The sequence below is a fragment of the Ostrinia furnacalis genome, unplaced genomic scaffold (genome assembly GCF_004193835.3).
Source record: "Ostrinia furnacalis isolate ACB-3 unplaced genomic scaffold, ASM419383v2 OfSCF0404, whole genome shotgun sequence".
NCBI classification, from domain to species: Eukaryota; Metazoa; Arthropoda; class Insecta; order Lepidoptera; family Crambidae; genus Ostrinia; species Ostrinia furnacalis.
In genome coordinates, this window is record NW_021130643.1 from 296,723 (window position 1) to 310,162 (window position 13,440).

Below are 13,440 nucleotides of genomic sequence, written 5' to 3' on the forward strand. Positions count from 1 at the left end.
AAGTTCTGGTACAGTCATCTGAATACGAATCGTCTCTCCAGCCACCCCGATATCTTTGATTCATTCATCACATACATAAAATCAGTAATGCAACGAACTACCTGCATATCTAAATGTTAGCCTTCAGCTATCCTTTCCCGTTCGTCGTAAATGTACAAACCTGTTTGGTTTTGTAATATACAATGTTAAATACACCAGGCACTAACGGGACTTTCATCGGCGATGGAATTAAAAAGGTTCTGATTGAATAATAACAATATTCTTCAAATTCTTTGACTTTTGGCTCAGACTTCTGGGATGTATAAAATATGTGAATTCCATTTCAATTTGCAACGCAAAGGTCAGGAATCAGTAATCTATGAATAGAAAATTGTTGCGGTTGCATATAGCCCAAAGGTATTTCCTCTGAACAGTAATTTACCTAGATCATCAAGATTTTGGCAATACGCCTTGTTAAGGGTTTCGTCCCGATTAATTACGTGAAATATTAACTAATTGCAATGTTACAACATCAACATTGCTCAGAGAAGCTGGATATTTCCTTTCCACAATTCGGTTTTTATTAATGGAATTAATTTGATATTCCGCGTCGTTTGTGTGATCATAACATTCTCAATACGATCTTCAATTGATTAATTTTGTACGGTGGCTCATAACCATCAATGGAAAAATATGCGGCAGTCTGGAAAGAAGAGTAACAAAGATTTATTACAGTGTTTTGTATCTTGAATAAAATCAACTTATTCATGCCGCATAAGCGCGGTAAACTCGGCCAAGCGTGATAATGGCCGTAAAGACCGACAGCATCGAATACAATATTTAATTGTTTTCTTCGCGATTTGTATGTGGTTGTGTTTGAGGAAAATTGACGAAAGACCAATCTATGAATGTTATTGTAATTATGTTGTTAAGGGCTTCGTCCAGATGATTGACTGCCCTAGTTGCGTCTACCGCGTTTGGAAAAGAAACCGTATAATTATTCCCGATGAACAAATAACTAGTAGTAGTATCGATGTTCGAATAAACATTTAATTGCGCGAAATATTAACTAATTGCAATGTTACAACATTAACATCGCCCACAATAAAGTTGTTTTGTTGGATTTAAGTGATACTGTGTACATTTCTGGGAAATGACCCGTTCGTCGTTTATAGACTTTGATTTTGCTGTGAAGAAATATTAACTAATTGCAATGTTGCAACATCAATATCGCCCAGAGAATGCAGTGTAGCCATTTGTGCTTGGCTCTCTTTTTGTGTGTTATTCATATTCTCAATAAGATTTTGTATTAATTGAATTTCGTACAGTGCCACATTCACATAAATGGAAGAGTAGCCACGAAAACCCTTCCTCGGAATACAATGAATGTGGACATGCAATGAGGTGTTCCTTCTGACTCCATATTGTACAGATTGCCGGTGATGGAAAAGTTGGCCTACGAAGAGATTTTCTTTCCACCCTCATAGACGTTGGTGAGCCCAAGGGAAATTCGTTAAATGCAGCCTCATTTAATGATTCTGGCATTGTTGTTAATCGCGTGTTAAAAACGGTTTGAGCAAAAGTTATATATGTACTTGAATTATCAAAATAATCGCTGGGAATGACTGGAGACCGGTGTACACCGGGAATACGCGGCAAAACCCAACTGATAGCTATGTTTTATTTAAACGTCACGTCACAATCTAACGGAAAAAGAGACGTCAGATAACACTATACAAAAATACAAATCTTTCTTCTTTAAAATAATATACAAAAATACAAATCTTTCCTCTTTAAAATAATATACTGTAGCAGGGTGGGGTGAGTTTAAGGGATTGATTAATTAAAACGAGCGATGAATCGTACAACAATGACTGTTTATTGCAAATAAACTAAACTATTTTGACAGTTACTCTAATTAAAGACAGTTAAGGTGAATTGATTAAAGAACTAATTTAATTAATAATATAAATGAGGCTAAACAAATATTCCGGCTAACTAAATAAGTTGTGTCGGTGTAAGCCAAATCGAAAACGCGATGGTAAGTTCGGCCCTGAATTTTTAAGAATGAAACACCGGTATTTGGTTGATGAAAACCATGAGAAACTCCTAATGCGCTAAACGAAAACAAATTATTGAAAGCTCGTGATCTTAGAGGAAAGCTGGGTGAGAATAGAACTCCTCGGTTAACGGCGCGGTAAATTTTGAACATTATATGCTCCAAAACCACAACACCATTTGACTCTACCTTTTTCCTCAACAAAAATTCGCGCCTGACATTGAGGACACTTATTGTGACTGTCATTCAAAGACAATTTTTTGAAGGAATGAGTTTGAATGGAATCTAAGTCGTCGTTTTGTTGTTGCCCGATAAAAGTTTCCGAATTACGCAACGCGTGTTTTGTTGCGAATACCGTTTTACCGCGTCCCTGTTAACGGAGGGATTGTTTTGCGAGTAACCGCGTTCCTATTAACGAAGGGGGTATTTAAATCGACCCGATCAATAACAACAACTGGCTTTAATTTTAATTTGACACAGAATTTGTACTACTGACGGACAAAGGTTTCGCATCATGGGCAATTTTGAGCGCAGTTAAATCGACTCTCTCTAGAACCACAACTGGTTTTAATTTCGTTACTTATTTTCGATTTTTTGGATGCCGAAGAATCTAGTATAGATTTTGATTATCTCTTTTTTTTTTTGGGTCGACCTCGTTTGGTTGATTGCACCGGTGCAATGTCTTTTGAATCTAATGCAACTCTTTCAATTTGACATCAGAATTTGTACTACTGACGGACAAAGGTTTCGCATCATGGGCAATTTTGAGCGCAGTTAAATCGACTCTCTCTAGAACCACAACTAGTTTTAATTTCGTTACTTAATTTCGATTTTTTGGATGCAGAAGAATCTANCGAGTATCGATACGTTCGCGAGTGAACACGACGTTCGCAAAATATTAACTAATTGCAATGTTGCAACATCAACATCGCGCAGTGAAGCTGGAAAAAGCCCGTTCGCAATCCAGTTGGGTTCCATTTCCATTCCAAAATTAAAAAGTCAGTTACATCTAATTGAAATTTAAACTAATTATAAAAAAGTTTTGACTTATAAAATACTCTAGCAATATCAAACGACATTTTTTTTATGGAATGAGTTTGAATGGAATCTAAGTCGTCGTTTTGTTTTTGCCCGATAAAAGTTTCCGAATCACGCAACGCGGATTCTAAATTTCGATTTACTGTATCATACTGTTTTAACGACGCGTGTTTTATGTCTGGGTTTTGTTGCGAATACCGTTGTACCGCTTCCCTGTTGACCGAGGGATTATTTTTCGCGTACCGTTTTACCGCGTCCCTGTTAACAGAGGGTTTGTTTTGCGAGTAACGTTTAACCGCGTCCCTATTAACCGAAGGATTTTTTTGTGAGTACTGTTTAGCCGCGTTCCTATGAACAGTGGGGTTCTGGGGCAGCATAATAATATCGTTTAACAGCCTCTCGGTGTCGAGTTTTAGTTGACGTTACGTTACTAACCCTACCGCTATTTCAATCGACCCGATCAATAACAACAACTGGCTTTAATTTTAATTTGACATCAGAATTTGTACTACTGACGGACAAAGGTTTCGCATCATGGGCAATTTTGAGCGCAGTTAAATCCACTCTCTAGAACCAAAACTGGTTTTAATTTCCTTACTTAATTTCGATTTTTTGGATGCAGATGAATCTACTATAGATTTTGATGATCTCTTATTTTTTTTTGGGTCGACCTATCGTTCAACAGCTTTTCGGTGTCTAAGAGTTTTAGTTGACGTTACGTTACTAACCCGACCGCTATTTAAGTCGACCCGATCAATAACAACAACTGATTTTAATTTGACATCAGAATTTGTACTACTGACGGACAAAGGTTTCGCATCATGGGCTATTTTGAGCGCAGTTAAATCGACTCTCTCTAGAACCACAACTGGTTTTAATTTCGTTACTTAATTTCGACTTTTTGGATGCAGACGAATCTACTATAGATTTTGATGATCTCTTATTTTTTTTGGGTCGACCTCGTTTGGTTGATTGCACCAGTGCAATGTCTATTGAATCTAATGCAACTCTTTCAATTTGACATCAGAATTTGTACTACTGACGGACAAAGGTTTCGCAACATGGGCAATTTTGAGCGCAGTTAAATCGACTCTCTCTAGAACCACAACTGGTTTAAATTTCGTTACTTAATTTCGACTTTTTGGATGCAGACGAATCTACTATAGATTTTGATGATCTCTTATTTTTTTTGGGTCGACTTCGTTTGGTTGATTGCACCGATGCAATATCTATTGAATCTAATGCAACACTTTCAAGAACTAGAGTAGGTTTTAAAATTGATAATTTCGCGTCGCGTGGTTCTAATGGGACATCGAAATTAACGTTTTCGTATGGTGCAAAATTGACGACAGCTAATCTATGAATAGAGTATTCCGCCGAGGTATACGCATGCCCTATGAACAGTAATTTTGCGAGATCATCTATATTTTGGCAACGAAACAAACGCGCCTTGTTTTGGTTTTCGTCCCGATGATTGAATTTATTATTTTCGCCAACCGCATGGCTATTAAATTAATAAAATTTGTTGCCAAATTTCCAAAAAGAAACCGTATAATTGTTCCCGGTGAACAAGTAACTATCCCGAGTATCGATACGTTCGCGAGTGAACACGACTGCGCAAAATATTAACTAATTGCAATGTTGCAACATCAACATCACGCAGTGAAGCAGGAAAAAGCCCGTTCGCAATCCAATAGGGTTCCATTGCATTATATCTCATGAGGCGCCCGATCATTGGCGAACCCAACTAGAGGGTTGCCCACCGCGATTTTAAAATTGATAATTTCGTGTCGCGTGGTTCTAATGGGACATCGGAATTAACGTTTTCGTATGGTGCAAAATTGACGACAGCTAATCTATGAATAGAGTATTCCGCCGAGGTATACACATGCCCTATGAACAGTAATTTAGCGAGATCATCTAAATTTTGGGACCAAAACAAACGCGCCTTGTTTTGGTTTTCGTCCCGATGATTGAATTTATTATTTTCGCCAACCGCATGGCTATTAAATAAATAAAATTTGTTGCCAAATTTCCAAAAAGAAACCGTATAATTTTTTTTTTGGGTCGACCTATCGTTCAACAGCCTCTCGGTGTCTAAGAGTTTTAGTTGACGTTACGTTACTAACCCGACCGCTATTTAAATCGACCCGATCAATAACAACAACTGGCTTTAATTTTAATTTGACATCAGAATATGTACTACTGATGGACAAAGGTTTCGCATCACGGGCAATTTTGAGCGCAGTTAAATCGACTCTCTCTAGAACCACAACTGGTTTTAATTTCGTTACTTAAATTCGATTTTTTGGATGCAGAAGAATCTACTATAGATTTTGATTATCTCTTATTTTTTTTGGGTAGACCTCGTTTGGTTGATTGCACCGGTACAATGTCTATTGAATCTAATGCAACCCTTTCAATTTGACATCAGAATTTGTACTACTGACGGACAAAGGTTTCGCATCATGGGCAATTTTGAGTGCAGTTAAATCGACTCTCTAGAACCACAACTGGTTTTAATTTCGTTACTTAATTTCGATTTTTGGATGCAGAAGAATCTACTATAGATTTTGATGATCTCTTATTTTTTTTGGGTCGACCTATCGTTCAACAGCCTCTCAGTGTCTAANATTCCGCCGAGGTATACACATGCCCTATGAACAGTAATTTAGCGAGATCATCTAAATTTTGGGACCAAAACAAACGCGCCTTGTTTTGGTTTTCGTCCCGATGATTGAATTTATTATTTTCGCCAACCGCATGGCTATTAAATAAATAAAATTTGTTGCCAAATTTCCAAAAAGAAACCGTATAATTGTTCCCAGTGAACAAGTAACTATCCCGAGTATCGATACGTTCGCGAGTGAACACGACTTTGCGCAAAATATTAACTAATTGCAATGTTGCAACATCAACATCGCGCAGTGAAGCTGGAAAAAGCCTGTTCGCAATCCAGTTGGGTTCCATTGCAAAAATGACAAGTGACAAAAATAGAAATCTTTCCTCTTTAAAATAATATACAAAAATACAAATATTTTATCTAGTAAAAGTTTTCAAAATCTAATTTCATTTCTTTCTAAAGCTAAAAGTGAGTTTATGAATATACTCATATTTAATATTATTATTACGATGTGAACGCCATAGCCATATTTACTGAGTTTTGTCTGGATAATTGCCCCATAGCTATATCGGTGTTTATTGATAAATCTCTGGTTTGCCTTCGCTGAACCACAGCTGAACGCTAACAATCATTTGTGCCTCTTCCTGTCTCTCGTCTTCAATAATGACGTGTGCCAGATTCCCGCGCAATGCACATGTTGTACAAAATAACATGCAATAACTATCTTTCCAACTACATCTGAATTAAGGATTGTTATTTCGATGATCTACTTAGATTTTGATCTCTTATTTTTTTTGGGTCGACCTATCGTTTAACAGCCTCTCGGTGTCGAGTTTTAGTTGACGTTACGTTACTAACCCGACCGCTATTTAAATCGACCCGATCAATAACAACAACTGGCTTTAATTTCAATCTGACATCAGAATTTGTACTACTGACGGACAAAGGTTTCGCATCATGGGCAATTTTGAGCGCAATTAAATCGACTCTCTCTAGAACCACAACTGGTTCTAATTTTTCCGCCGAGGTATACGCATGCCCTATGAACATTAATTTTGCGAGATCATCTATATTTTGGCAACAAAACAAACGCGCCTTGTTTTGGTTTTCATCCCGATGATTGAATTTATTATTTTCGCCAACCGCATAGCTATTAAATAAATAAAATTTGTTGCCAAATTTCCTAAAAGAAACCGATAATTGTTCCCGGTGAACAAGTAACTATCCCGAGTATCGATACGTTCGCGAGTGAACATGACTTCGCGCAAAATATTAACTAATTGCAATGTTGCAACATCAACATCGCGCAGTGAAGCTGGAAAAAGCCCGTTCGCAGTCCAGTAGGGTTCCATTGCATTATATCTCATGAGTGATTTTATCTCAAAGTATGTCCTTAATATCCTCATGGCAATCCTTTAGTAGGAGAGTCGTAAAAAGTATAAGCTGAGCCAGACTGTTAGGCATTTCTTTTCTTTCTATAGCTCTGTAATAACTGTATGAAAAGCATTAATGCTTGCACAAATCCTGAAATCATCCATTGGGCAAGATTGCAGCTAGATTTAAATATTCATTGCGAAATAATTTAAAATCTCTTAAAACGGCCGTGTGCCACTTCTCATCTGCATACATCTTGACTTGTTGGCTTTCGTAGTAGGCAACCGAGTCTCTCTTGGTTCAAGTTTGTTGATGCGAGTATCGTCATATCGGATAGTCATTTCAAAGGGGGTTTTCAGGGAAAATATACTTTTGAATTGGGCTCGGTATTGGTTTATCCTAATATCTATTATAATGTGAGCCAGACTGTTAGGCATTTCTTTTCTTTCTATAGCTCTGTTTTTATCTGGATGTAAAGCATTAATAATTCTTGCACGAATAATTTAGCTGAGTGCTTGAGAACCTTGAGGGTGTGGGTAAGAGCCAACTATTATATCGCACTAGATTCGTCACCAGTGACATTTCTTTATTTATGAAGGCTTTTTGTCTTTTTTTTTTAATAAATAATTATATTTTTGTAAACATGTCTCATCACAGATCACTTTAGTTCTTCTATTGCCTCCTTCCTCACCAGCAAGTACGCCTTGTGGTATTAGTAAATCGTGAGTGACCGTATTTTCTCGCACTGTGGCCAATCCCCAAATGGACGGCTTGGCATAAATTTATTCATATTGACGCAAACGCAGACCTCACACGCTGTTCCATTTCCTCAACGGTATGGCAATCTGTAAAATAAACTTTGTCTTTCACAAAACCCCACAAAAAGAACGGGGTATTATCAGGGGAACGGCAGGCCTAGGTATCGGTCCCGAGCGTCCGATCCAGCCTCATGGAAATCTTGTGTCTAAATGCGCTCGTACACTACGAGCAAAATGTGCGGGAGCGCCGTCGTGCTAGAATACCATGTCTCGCAGCTGTTCGAAGTTTGAAGGCGTTTTGTAAGAATGACAGGTAATTATCTCCGTTCAGGCGCGCGGGTAAAATGACAGGACCGATAACATGGCCGTTGTAAATATCGGCCCACACATTGAGGCGCCACTGATGTTAAAAATTTCCTTGGCGAGATACGCGGGCGTTTACGTGTGACCAAACGTGTTCATTATGGATGTTGGAAATCCCGCTCCTAGTGAACGTAAGCCTCTTCTGTGTTTCCATTTCTTCTCGCCCGGCTGGCTGACCAGGCGTATACGATGTGGCGGCTCGACGATCTCGACGTGCTCGCCGGGCTCAACGGGCTCGACGCGACGACAAGCTAATATATTATGAAATTCTAGAATAGGTGTGTAGTCGCTGTCGCGTGTCGTCTAGTGTGTGCCTACACTAAGCAAAAAAAGACGCTACCGTTCTAGATCGTGACGACGCGGGTCCATAGCTCCTCGCCCAGCTGTCCATAGCTCCCACCTTTACCATTTTCATCCCCATGCATCTATAGCGCATTTCCATTGCGTCTGTAATAAAAACCATTACCTTTACATCTACCTTGGTACCTTTACAACACACAAGTGATTTATATAGAGATGTGCTCGAATAGAATTATCATTTATTAGTCTGGAACTAGTAAATAATGCGTCACGTTGCTGTGAAAGAAACATCAGGTATAAACAGGTCATATAATATACATAATATAGTCTTTTTCACTTAAGATGATTCATATGACGTTTCGAGTTTGAAAGTTATAGAGATGTCACATAACTAAATCATAGCGATTTATCTATCGATTTTTAAAAAAAAAAAAAAGAATCAAAGAGCGCCATCTATTAGAAATCACTTTATTATACCAATAGATGTCGTTAGTGGTATCTAAAATTCGATTATCGAGCAAGGAAATCAATTTACATAAAGCAGTTGAGCTTCAACGTTACAGCATTTCGCACCATGGTAAGCGATATTGATGCAAACGCAGACCTCACACGCTGTTCCATTTCCTCAACGGTATGGCAATCTGTAAAATAAACTTTGTCTTTCACAAAACCCCACAAAAATAACGGGGTAATATCAGGAGAACGGGCAGGCCTAGGTATCGGTCCCGAGCGTCCGATCCAGCCTCCTGGAAATCTTGTGTCTAAATGCGCTCGTACACTACGAGCAAAATGTGCGGGAGCGCCGTCGTGCTAGAATACCATGTCTCGCAGCTGTTCGAAGTACTCAGTTTCGATGACTGGAATGTCGTCAATAGCATCCTCGAAGTCTGTTTGTAAGAATGACAGGTAATTATCTCCGTTCAGGCGCACGGGTAAAATGACAGGACCGATAATATGGCCGTTGTAAATTCCGGCCCACATATTGAGGCGCCACTGTTGTTGAAAATTTCCTTGGCGACATACGCGGGCGTTTACGAGTGATCAAACGTGTTCGTTATGGATGTTGGAAATCCCGCTCCTAGTGAACGTAAGCCTCTTCTGTGTTTACCGCATCAAATAGGTTGTCAAAGTTTTCAGTAATTTTTGCCTTAACAAGGGCTTCTGGTGGAAGTTCAACTGAAAGAAAAATATAATAATGGTTTAACGCATATTAACGATATCGCCATGACCTGAAACTTAACCACTCATGATTGTATTAATTCTAAAAATAATTAACTAAATTACATGTTTTTGTAAGATAAAGATATTATAAATACAGGAGCTCGCTTGACGAATTTGAATTTGAGAAGGAACTTATATCCAACCTGGAATGTGCACAGGCTGCGGATGCGCGAGCCGAGCGAGATAGTTTTGTGAGAGCCCTCTGACCCTTTCATTAGGGTGTCCAAACAGTAGGTAGATATTTTGGACATAAAAATATGAACTAATCACTTAATTTCATTAAATAATTATGTTATAGGGAGGTGTTACTCGTAAAATAAAAGTAATCACATGTTACGATTTATAAACATATATTTGGTAAATATTTTCATTCACACATCCCAACTAATATTATAAATGCGAAAGTAACTCTGTCTGTCTGTCTGTCTGTCTGTCTGTCTGTCTGTCTGTCTGTCTGTCTGTCTGTCTGTCTGTCTGTCTGTTACGCTTTCCCGCTTAAACCTCGCAACCGATTTTGATGAAATTTGGCATAGAGATAGTTTGAGTCCCGGGAAAGAACATAGGATAGTTTTTATCCCGGTTTTTGAAACAGGGACGCGCGCGATAAAGTTTTTCTGTGACAGACAAAATTCCACGCGGGCGAAGCCGCGGGCGGAAAGCTAGTTACTGAATAAAACAGTTTTATGCAATTTCTGTCGTAAATTAGTTTTCTGACCTCGAATTTTCAATGTTTGGGTTTTACCGTGGCTCATCAAACGGGCGGTAAGATAATAAGACGCGATGCCTTTAATAAGTTGCATTTCGTGTGAATCTTCACATTGAAATGATTGAATTGGATGTGGCGGAACAAAAAAATCTCTCAAAATACCATAAAAATTGTGCAAAACCAATAATATTATTTTATTTTTATTAACGTGCTTTAATGATTCTGAGCTATGAAATTTGAATATTTGTTCCGTGTACAGAATGATTTGGAAAACAAATTTAGAAACATGTTTTAATTTTCCTCTGTCTACGAATGACGTAAAGGATGAAACTTTGCACACATCAATCACATCAATAGAGTGTAAATAGTTCATGATCATCATGTTTCGTAATAAACAAGGCAGCAAGACAATGTTTGCAACTTAACTTTTCGGATATATTTTTTGCACAACATCCAGCCATGTAAAAAAGTATATTGGTTTTGAAATATGAGAATTCTTCATTTTCTACATAATACAGTAATTCGATAAGTTGTTGGTCTTCGCTAGCCTCGTGATTGTCTATAACTGCTCGTTTAGGCTGTCTGAATTCCAAAACTGGAGTCATTTCAAAGTCATCCTCACTGACACAATTAGCGTTTACACTTGGTTGTACGCTATTGCGAAACAAAAGTTTTCGCAACGTGTACCTAAATTGAAGCGAACTCGGGTTATCATTTAAGGCACCACACCGTCTAACGCATGAAAAAAATATTTCTAGATTATCCTGTGAACATTTATAAGTCAAAAAGTATATCATTTCGTTTTCGTTATCTTTTAGTAAATCAAGACACAAGTTTGCAAAGCTGTATGTGTTAATAATAAATCCAAGAGCAGGAGTTTTGTGTCGGTGTTCAAGGATATGTTTGTCATTGATTTTTAAACTCAACAAATAGTTCCTAGTTTCGGTGAGCGCATTCATCCAAACAAGGTTTTGCAAACGTAATGGTGACTTAAAGCCTTTACCAAACGGATTTTTTGAATTGAATATATCAAATATTCTATCCAAAAACCGAATATATTCAACAGTTGCTTCGCTTCCTTCAAAATGCTTATCACCACTTTTTGTTAAGAATTCAATTGCATCGGCAACTGAATTGCTCAACACTTGTGCTGCTAATTTGACATTCATCTTTTTACCAGAAAAATCAATGTGGTTACTAGTTAGTTTGTTCGCTAGTTTCAACTCTTCTTGTATTGCATGTAATTGCTTTATAAAATTGAATTTTATGTCACCTTTTGGGGAATTGATATTAGTTTCTGCAAAAACATTTCTGGCCAGCTTAAGCATATGGGGAGTATCTTAAATGCAGTGGATTTGGCAGTCTTTTGTTGGGTGCTTAAAACTTGTCTTCATTTCAGGTAGTGTGAACCTACATCCCAAAATCTCATAAGTCTTGATATTAACACAAGTTCAATCACAGGTTAAGGATCTGACTGTAATATTTGCTTCTGATAACAACCTAATGGCTGTTAATATTAACTGTGATTGAAGCTCAGCTGATATTTTGTTAATAAAAAAGTAAGCTATGGGACATTTAAATCTTTTTGTGTAAAATACAATCATGAGAACAAGGGCTTCGGTAGCTAAGGCTTCAGAGTCATTGGGTATGATTCCCCCATAATCTATATAGCCCCAAAATTTATCCGTTTTTTTATCGTATTTTAGTTCTGTTCTAATTGCCATAGAATCAAAAAGAAGTGCTACATTTTTAAGAGAGGCACATTTTTTAACCATATTTATTATGTACGAATAAAGAAATATTGCCGAATTACGGTAGGATAAATATCACCACGTTTGCACCACGTTGATCACCACAAATAATAACAAATCAAAATGGCTGATGGGATGCCAGTTCAATTTACATAGATCTTACCATTCCTACTACGTTTTAAAAACAACCCTTCTGGCAACACTTAAGAAAGGGACAGAGGGCTCTCGAAGCGCTATCTCTCTCGGACCGAATTTCTCTCTGACTAAATGTTATTTGAAAATAGAACAACTTCATATACATACGGTTTTTTTTATCGAGGAAAAAATTTCGGTGCACATTCCAGGTTGGGTATAAGTTCCTTGGAATTTGATGAATGATGATGAACGGGAAAAGCAAAAGATACGAAGAACTTTAAAACATGATATTAGTTCCTAGAACAGATGCGACAGTGTAAAAAATTACACAAGTTTCCAACGTGTCCGTTTGGCGCTGCTGTAGCTTGTCATTATTTTTTTAAGAAATAGTGTGGTGACAATGTATCTCAATATCGGTGCAATAGTGATGCGCATTATTTGTCGATAAAACAATATTTATTTTATTGTTCATTTATTTAATGCTTTCTTTCTAAGCTTAAAAGTTTTGTATTTTCTTAATGCAGTTTTATGTATTTCTGCCATTTTTGTTACATATTTTTCTTCTAGATCTCGTCCTCTGTAAATAAACACGGATAGGCTTGCCGAGAGTGCACAGAGTGACTGACATAGCCCGCAGAATCGCTAAAATCAAGTGGCAGTGGGCAGGGCACATAGCTCGTAGAGCTGACGGCCGCTGGGGCAGGAAAGTTCTTGAGTGGCGACCACGTGCCGGAAGACGTAGCGTAGGCAGGCCTCCCACTAGGTGGACCGAGTGGTGAAGGTCGCGGGAGGCGCCTGGATGCGAGCGGCGCGGAACCGGTCTTTGTGGAAATCCTTGGGGGAGGCCTTTGTCCAGCAGTGGACGTCTTTCGGCTGAAACGAACGAGGCTTGCCGAAGTCTTCCACCGTTTATGTCAAACTGGTGTTTGTCGTAATGTTTTTCACAAACACGTTTTCGGCGCAATTGAACTTCTGAGAGCCCGATGAAGAGAGCGTTGGTAGGCACAAGAAACGACAACCACAAGTTCCTTCATTGTTCTTAGGGAAACTAAACAGTCGATGAGTATAACTAGTTGCGTTGCAACCACCAACACGACACTTGAATTCTCCTTCGTTATTTGATACAGTAATCG